Source organism: Callithrix jacchus, chromosome 1, assembly GCF_049354715.1.
Source record: "Callithrix jacchus isolate 240 chromosome 1, calJac240_pri, whole genome shotgun sequence".
In the NCBI taxonomy this organism is placed as follows: domain Eukaryota; kingdom Metazoa; phylum Chordata; class Mammalia; order Primates; family Cebidae; genus Callithrix; species Callithrix jacchus.
The window spans coordinates 25,160,961-25,170,379 of record NC_133502.1 but is presented as its reverse complement, the minus strand read 5'-3'; the positions used below and the strand labels follow the sequence as shown (position 1 = coordinate 25,170,379).

At 41.3% G+C, this 9,419-nt stretch overlaps 1 long non-coding RNA gene across 1 annotated transcript; it reads left to right on the top strand.

The window, feature by feature from the left end:
* The first annotated feature begins 289 nt into the window (after positions 1-289).
* Positions 290-7,855, top strand: LOC144578955 (uncharacterized). Its single transcript, XR_013525588.1, has 4 exons — positions 290-477; positions 2,044-2,533; positions 5,345-5,429; positions 7,355-7,855. It is a non-coding gene; the product is annotated as an uncharacterized LOC144578955 (long non-coding RNA).
* The last annotated feature ends 1,564 nt before the right edge of the window (positions 7,856-9,419 follow it).

Below are 9,419 nucleotides of genomic sequence, written 5' to 3'. Positions count from 1 at the left end.
CAAATGATTGTTTGCCAAGCCTTCTACCTCCTCCTTTTCTGTGTTCCATTGAGATCATGGAAATGCAAAGTAAATAACCATGGAGTAAAATGCCTCTGAGAGTGTTTATTTAAGAGTATTGTTCCAGGATATGCACAAAGATAAAGACTTTGTGTAATGAATGAGTGACTCCGGAGGCCAAACACCAAGGAGTTATATTCTTTACCCAGCAGTGTCCTGGCTGGAGTGAGGTCAGTATGTGCTCCCTTTGGACATGCCCTTAAAAAAGGATCCCCTTGCCAAGCTAAAAGCCAGTCCTGTCAATCACAGGGGTGGGCAGGAGCTCAGGGAAAAGAGCATAGGAACAATTCTGGGTCATTGCTGGTTTGTCAAAATGTCAAGGTGAGAAGTAGGCAAAAGGAAATCCATCCAAGAGGAAGCATCAAGGGACACTGCAGCCCACATGCGGAGCTCTTCTAGCAGAGAAGAGAACAGGAAGTAAGTATCCTGGAAAGGGCAGGCATGGGTTTAATGACTGTGCCAGATGGTAGAAGGGACCAGGGCAGTGAGAGTGGAATTCTGGAATTGGAACACCCTGGCAGCAGAGAGCTTGCTCTTCATTTAGTTCCTCAAGGGCCCAGACAAGGAGTAGACTTGGTTCTTGTGTCACACAATGTCTCTATGAGCGCAGAAAAAGCACTATCTTTTGGGAGTCCATTGTCATAGGTTTCAACATCACCCAGATCCCTATAGATACAACAACCAGAACCCTCCAAAGCACTAATAGCCTAATTTGGAAGTTTGTCAAATAGAATGCTACAAAGCAGGAAGCACACAAATGTCTCTGCATATTTAATAATTATTGACTTTTTAAATTGGTTTTAAAATAAAAAGATTTCTGGATGAAATACAGATTGAAAAGGATTACTAGAAAGTGTGGCTTCAGCACCCCCACTTATTTTACATGAATTCTCCACTTTCATGCATTAAGCTCTACAGTTCCACTAATTTCCCATAAACATAGATCTGCAGTGCAAAGTGTTTTACCACTGAAAATGCCTCGGATGCAATCTCTGGTATAATGAACAGACTTTTTTCATCAACAGCCCTGTTTATTCACCAGCTGCATATGAAATAGACTGTAAGGTGCTCATGAAAACACAATCAGACAAGACACTGTCTTCGTCAGGGAGCCTGGCTGACCGTTTTGCATAACAGGAACATAGAAAATTTCATTTTATTGATATTGGAAAACATTTTATTGCTTTCTCTGGTTTAACATCTTTAAAAATGGAGTGGATTAGACTCTCCATTTCATTAAAATAAGATTATTGACCCTGTTTCATGATCACTTCTGATTCTTGGGGAAAAAAATAACCTTCCACAAAGCTTTTTGTTAGTTAATTATTATGGTAAGTAGCAATCGTAAACTTGACTCGGAGCTCTCTTTGTAGAAGTACATTAAAAAGCATGTATAGTTTTTATTTTTTTAATTATTGTGAAGATCAAATCAGGGTAATTAGCAAATGTTTCACCTTGAACATGTATCATTTATTTGTGTTCAGAACGTTCCAAATTCTTTCTTCTTGCTGTTTAAAAATCTATGATAAGTCGTTAACTATAGTCTCCCTAAAGTTTCATAGAACGCTGGAATGTGTTCCCTCTGGCTAGCTTAAATGTTGTGTACGTTAACCAACCTCTCCCTCTACCCCTTCCCTTCTCATTTCCCAGCTTTCAATATTCACCCTCTTCTAGGAGATTCACTTCTTTAGTTTCCATGTAGGAGTGAGAAGTGGTGGTGTTTTATCTCTCCGTGCCTGATTTATTTTACTTAACATAACGTCCTCCAGGCTTATCTACGCTGCCGTGAATGAGAAGAGCTTTATTCTTTTTTATGACTGAATAGTACTTCATTGTGGATATTTAGCATATTTTCTTTATTCATTTATCTGCTGATGGACAAGGTTAATTTGGTGTCTTGGCTATTGTAAATAGTGCTGCAAAAACACGTGGACTTGCAGTTATCTCTTTGACGTACTCATCTCATTTCCTTTGGATATACAGCCAGCGGCGGGAGTGCTGGATAATATGGTCATGGTGGCTAATATTGAGTGCCAACTTGATTGGATTGAAGGATGCAAAGTATTGTTCCTGGGTGAGTCCGTGAGGGCGTTACCAAAGTAAATGAACATATGAGTGAGAGGACTGGGAGAGGCGGGCCCACCCTCAATCTGGGTGGGCACCATCGGATCAGCTGCTGCGCAGCTAGAATAAAGCAGGCAGGAGAAGACGGAAGAGCAGACTTGCTGAGTCTTTGGCCTTCTTCTTTCTCCCGTGCTGGAAGCTTCCTGCCCTCGAACATCACACTCCAAGTTCTTCAGCTTTTGGACTCTTGGACTTACACCAGTGATTTTCCAGAAACTTTCAGGCCTGTGGCCACAGACTGCAGGCTGCACCGTCGGCTTCTTCCCTACTTTGGGGTTTGGAGACTTGGATGGCTTCCTTGCTCCTCAGCTTGCAGACAGCATATAGTGGGACTTCACCTTGTGATCACGTGAGTCAATTCTCCTAACGAACTCACCTTCACATATTCATCTCTCTATTAGTTCTCTCCCTTTAGAGAGCCCTGGCTAATACGATGATACTTCTATTTTTAGTTTCTTGAAGAACTGCTATGCTGTTATAATTTTTTTTTTGTAACGGCAGTACTAATTTAGTTCCCACCAACAGTACGTAAGAGTTTTTCTTTCTCTGTGCCCTCACTAGCATTTTGCTGTTTTTTGTCTTTTTGATAACAGTCATCCTAACTAAAGTGAGATGATAGATCGCTCATTGTGGTTGTTTTTGCTTTACCTAATGATGAGTCACGTTGAACACTTTTCATATTCTGTTGGCTATTTGTGTGTCTTCTTTTGAGTGATATCTATTTAGATCTTTCACCCATTGTGTTATCCGATTTTTTTTTTCCTGTGGAGTTCCTTGTGTGTTCTGGGTATTAATCCCTTGTCAGATGCATGGTTTTCAGATACATTCTTCCATCCAGTAAGTTCTCTCTGCTCTGCTGATCACATCCTGTGCTGTGCAGAATCTTTTTAGTTTGATGTAATGCCATTTGTCTATTTTTGGTTATACTGCCTTGCTTTTGAGTCTTATTTGTAAAAATTTTTTGCCCCCTCCAATGTTCTGAAGCATTTTCCCAATGTTTTCTTCTTGTAGTTTCATACTTTCAGGTCTTACATTTAAGTCTTTAATCTGTTTTCATTTCAGTTTTGTATATGGTAAGAAATAGGGGTTAGTTTTGTTTTTCTGAATACGGATACCAGGTTTTCACACCACCATTTATTGTACTGGCTGTCTTTTCCCCACCAAATGTTCCAGATGCTTTTGTCAAAAATCGGTTGGCTGTAAATACATGTATTTATTTCTGTGTTGTCTATTCTGTTCCATTGATCAATGTGTCTGTTTTTATGCCAGTACCAAAGCATGGCTTTTATGTATGAAGAGCAAACACAAGATATTCTTTTTCTTTTACTTTTAATAGATAGTCGTAGTGGGAGAAACTCTTATAGCTCATGTGCACTTTTAGAGACTTTCTTTAATTATATGCTATGTAATTGTTTATGTCAGGTGGGTACAAGTCAGATGGATACCAAAAATATACCAATTTCCTAGATGAAAATACTAAAATCATCAGTGTCAGTACTCCCCAGGAAGAGAAAGTAGTGTGCAAACTAATAGGAGGAAGATTTAAGATGCTGCAGACGTCTCACTGACCCCTCAACTGGAGACATTTAAAAAAATAGCAGTAGGTCTCATTCACAGCTTTTGATAATTGGTATCAAATACAATCTTTTCAGTTTTTTCTCTTTTGTCATAGACCTAAGACAATCTTTTGCTTGTATCACTCCTGAATGCTCTGTTCCACTTGGATGTGTGCCTGCCTTCAGTAGATAACCCCTCACCCGCAGCCACAGGCTCTGTGACTGTGATCCAAGGTCAGCCGGCCAGGGCAGGCTGCCACCAGACCCACGGCTTCAGGGCAGGCACTGCTGCCATGGACCCACAGGGTGCACCTTCTTTTGACACACCTTGGCTGTTTTTCTGTCTATACTAGGAAGAAGGAAGCTGACCTAGCAACTGGTAACTAAGAAAGATGCTTCATAAAAACATGGAATCTATCCCATGTGGGTGTTGAAGATAAAACCAAGACATCCCATGTGGAATGCTAGAATAGTCCTTCCTACCTACTAAGGACACAGGGCATGCCAGCTACTATTTTCATTATTAGTAGCAGGTGATTAATAATGACAGCAGGATCTCATTTAATTCCCCAATCTACAGCTCTTAAATTTGAGTGTACATTTAAGTCACTTAGGAAGCTTTATAAAAACACCAATGTTTTGGTCCACTGCCACCAAAGATTCAATTTCAAATAGGATGGAGCCTGGCATGGTTCAAAACCTCCCCAGATGATTTTAATATACAGCCAAGTTTGAGAGCCCACTGATCCAATGCTTGAAGTGAAAATGCCTGTCACCTAATTTACGGAGGAGAATACAGAGACCCAGGGAGATTTAGTTATTTTTTCAAGGCCACACAGCTGAGTGTTGAAGCTATGATTGTAACCCTGGCTTTTCTGAGCCTACAGCTGAAATCCTTCAGGGTAGTAACTCCCAACTGTAGCTGAGTATTAGAATCACTCAGGGTACAGATTGATGCCTGGACCTCATTCAACATCAGACACTCTTACTGTCAAAGTTTCCCAGATGAATCCATTGTAAAAACCAGATCCAAAATGACCTGAAAAACGACCGACTGTGTTAAAAGTTGCTGGGGTGCATGTTAAAGAGTAGCGATTCCAGGCCACCACCTGGCTCTGCCAAGTCAGTTCATGTGAGTTGGGGGCCAAAGATCTGGGCTTAACATCTAGGTGAAGCTTTTCTAGTATTTTTTTAATACACAGAATTTTTAGAACTAATGCTCCACATTATGGATCCAAGTATTTACACTTTGGTTGACTTTTCTCTGATCCTCTTTCCATCTCTCTTTTCTCTTCCTGCCTCTTACTTTTCTCGTCCCCACCACTTCTCCATGTGTGTCTTTGTCTGTATGTCTGTGTGTCTGCCTATTAAAATAAAATGACTTATAAGAATAAATTCATTTTCAGACTGAAGGCCTTTAGCAGAAAATTATACATAATTAACATCTATTAGTAAAGTTATCTAAGATGTACAGTCATATATATAAGAAATTTGTTTTAGCTTCTAATTCAGATTAATCTGGTTTTATTCTGTCTTCCCTTGGTAATCAGAGTGAAATAGTAAGGCATTTTTTAAATTTATATTTCCTGAATTCACTTATACAGAGAACAAAGAAGGACAGAATTAAAAATGGGGACCGATGGGGAAGTAAAGAAGATGAAACTGAGGAAGATAAAAAACAAACTGAAGGTAATGAAGCAATTGCTGGAAGAGGGAATAGACGGAGAAAACTTGAATTGTAGACTGTTATTCTAAGTGATGAAACCCAGGAATAGAAAACCAAACACTGTATGTTCTCACTCATAAGTGGGAGCTAGGCTATGAGGATGCAAAGGCATAAGAATGATACCATGGACTCTGGGGACTCTGGGGAAAGGGTGGGAAAGGAGAGAGGGATAAAAACCACACATTGGGTACTGTGCATCCTGCTTGGGTGGTGGGTGTGCCCGAATCTCAGAAATCTGCACTAAAGAACTTATGCATGTAACTAAATACCTCCTGTTCCCCACAAAACTTACTGGAATAAAAAATTCATTAAAAAAAAAAAAAAAAAAAACAGAAAAAGAAGGGTTGGAAAAGAACAAGGGAGTGAAAGAAGGACCTAGAAAAAATGAACTAGAAAAGGGACAGGAAGAAACACGTGGTAATGTATTCAGTGTTTACCAAGTTCTTTCTTATTTGATTCTCAAACAACCCTACGTGGGAAGCCCTGCATGTCAGCAGTGGCAGGAGTGCTGAGCACTGAGGCTTCCAAGACGCCCAGGACCTGCCCATGCTTATCTCGCTGGGAAGTGGTGCCGAGAAACCAGAAACCCGCCGACCTGGCTGTTCTTTCAGTTTTGCTTTCTATCCAACCAATTGTATTAAAAGCTCTCATGGACATCATTTATTCCTAAAAGCTGGAGAGACTCTGTGGGAAATACATGCAGAGCCCAAAGGTCCGGCAGAACGGGGGCCGCGGCCTCAGAATTGAGCTTTGGCTTGGATGTCTTTACCTGATTGTCACATAAAATCCTAACTCAAGCATCAGTCAAACACATTTTTTGTTTTTTAATTTTCCTTCTCTTGCCTAACTGCGGCCAAAGCTCAAGTTCCAACCAGAGGGCTGCGTCCGCGGCTAGACTGGCAGGGCTGCAGGGCAATGCCATTGCTCCCACAGTCAGTGCACGTGGAGGCCACGCTGAGCGCCACGGCTCGGGGGGATATCCATGTTGCCTACTTTATAACTACCAGCGGGACCTGTCCTTTCCTTCTCATGCCTGAGTGAAAAGGGGCTCTCAATGTCCTGTCCCTTGTCTCCTCCACTGCCGGAAGTTCAGAGAGGGAGCCATCTGCCTCCAGTAGATTTGCATGACACATCCTCTACAGCAGTTTTGTTCCCCCCATGCACTTAGAAATGTGTGAGGTAGTTCATCCGAGGTTGGACTTGATTTGTTGGTAAGAACAAAAAATGATGACTTAATCACCTGGGTCCCGAGCCCAGAGCAGGTGGAGGTCTAGAAGACAAGGTGGACGTTAATTTTAACCAAATGGAGTGGAAGGTACGGACTCAGAGTTACGGAAGCAGCAGCCACAGGAGATGGAATGGAGTCAACTCGGAGAGTAGAGGCAGCTGCTGTTTAGAGGAAAATGGGAAAAATGGGGAATGAAACCTGGATAAATGTGTTGAAGGGCTGGGTGTGGTGGTTCAAGCCTGTAATTCCAGCACTTTGGGAGGCCGAGGCGGGTGGATCACGAGGTCAAGAGATCGAGACCATCCTGGTCAACATAGTGAAACCCGTCTCTACTAAAAATACAAAAAAATTAGCTGGGCATAGTGGCGCGTGCCTGTAGTCCCAGCTACTCAGGAGGCTGAGGCAGGAGAATTGCCTGAACCCAGGAGACTGAGGTTGCGGTGAGCCGAGATCCCGCCATTGCACTCCAGCCTGGGTAACAAGAGCTAAACTCCGTCTCAAAAAAAAAAAAAAAAAAAAAGTATTGAAATGCTGACATATTCTCAGGTCCAGGCAAAGGTGATACACAGAGAAAGAAATCCTGACCTCCCTCTAGATTGGGTGGTGATCAAATCTTCCGTTCTGGGCACAGGGTCTTTTATATGCCTGTGCTTTTCCTAGGCAGAGGACGGCGCATCTCCGGAAAAAAAGTCACAGGGTGATCCTGTTTTCTTTCACTTATCTCTAATATGTGTTTTATGGACCCGAAGACGTGTCATCTGAGCAACCCAGCAGTTAAAAACAGGGCACAGAGATCCTGCTGTGTGTGCAAGTCTTGGAAATCTGTTTTCCTGAACAAACAAGCTAGTGGAAAGAACAAAGTCTGAGAGTGAATCATAAACTCTTGTTTTGTTAGAGCAGAAACTGTTTTCGAAAACATCTACATTGGATATTCGGGCACAGATGTTCAATGTAGGACCAGAAATTAACTATAAATTTCCAAGAAGGAGTTAGGCCAGCTGACTAGTCTGTTCTGTCTTTTTTCCCACAATAATTCAAAGGCAAAGAAACAAAAAGTATTCAACACACTGAAAACATTATACACTGTTTAAGACTTCAAGTAAACAGCTTTTGTTAACTTTTGCATAAATACATTTAATAAATGGAAAAAATCAATTTCAACATAAGAGGCTCAATATGAATTTTGTATTTGGCTAAGCAAAAATTAATGTAAATAATATGGTGGGATTTTTTTGTAATTCCTAAGGCATTATGAATTAATAAGAAAAATTGCATTATTTTCTTTACTAAAAGATGTTGTTACTTTTTGAATAGGAAAGCAAACCATATTAAATTTCATAAATCTGAATACTTTGAGGCACCATGTTAAAATATTTTCTTTCCAGAACATTAATGTAACTATTGGAAAACCTTTGGGCATCTGAATGAAATTTATATGACAACTTAGAATGTAGACATACTTGTTCAGACTGCATAAAAATGGCTTAAAATTTATCTTTCACGTTTTATCTGTGAAACCCAACCTAAAAGTTCCACAACTCCTGGAAGAAACTTGTCTAATTGTAAAAAAGTGGCTGACTTTTAAAATGGTCAGGAGGTCTTGTTCAAGTAAAATGAAAATATTGACTGAAAATAGACAAATGGCTTCAAAAACAGAACCAAGAAGATTTTCCAAGTTTTAAAATAAGTCCATCAGTAGAGGTCCCCCACTTTTGGATAATACATAAAACCATGATGACTTTCACTGTTTTGGAAATCTCTGAAACAAGCTCTGTGTTCATTTCCATTTGCCCCGGGCAGAGGGACTGACCATTGTCAGACTTGAGCAGCATGGACAGAAATACGTAATAGTGAATTCTATCTGATTACTCACAATTTTTTAACTGACTTAGAAAATGCTAGCTCAGTTTTGCTTCCCAGTTGCACACAAGGCCATAACTAAAGATCACTGATATGAAACTACCATCTTAGTCTCTACACACAGATTTTAAACCAAGTTGTTTTATAATTTCTCATTTTGTCATGACACTGTGAGCATCACAGATTACTGCTTTCGCCTCCTCTTATTGAGTACCTACAGTGTTCTCAAGAGGCAGTGGATGAGGCCAGGGTCTTAGTGAGCATCCCCTGCAGGCCAGTGCCCTGAACAAGCAGCACTATGGCTAGGGGACACGTGGTCCCTGTGAAGATGCAGTGTAGATGTGGCAGCCATGAGACTGTTTACAGGACAACAATCCTCCTGGGTCCACATTGCCAATAATCCAGGCTTTTCCCCCAGAAATAATGTGTTCCAAAAGGGGTAGGTAAATATCCCCTCCCATCAAATGGAGAATTTACAATATAACCTGAGAACTATCCACATACACTCGAGGGCAGTGTCAACTGAATGCAGAAGCATGAACCCCTCACAAGAAAGCCTGAGGGGAGGCAGGTTGCAAGATAGGTGCTGGACAGAGCAGCCCCAGGCCTGGGCACCAGGCATGAGTGGCTGGGAGAGCAACAGGAGCAGCAACGACTAGGAGGCAGGTGCTTCACAGGCAACCAGTGAATTAGTCTGTTCTCAGGTGATAAGGACATACCCAAGACTGGGTAATTTATAAAGCGAAGAGGGTTTAATTGACACAATTCTTCAGGGCTGGGGAGGCCTCAGGAAACTTACAATCATGGTGGAAGGGGAAGCAAACATGTCCTTCTTCACCTAGTGGCAGGAGAGAGAAAAAAGAGC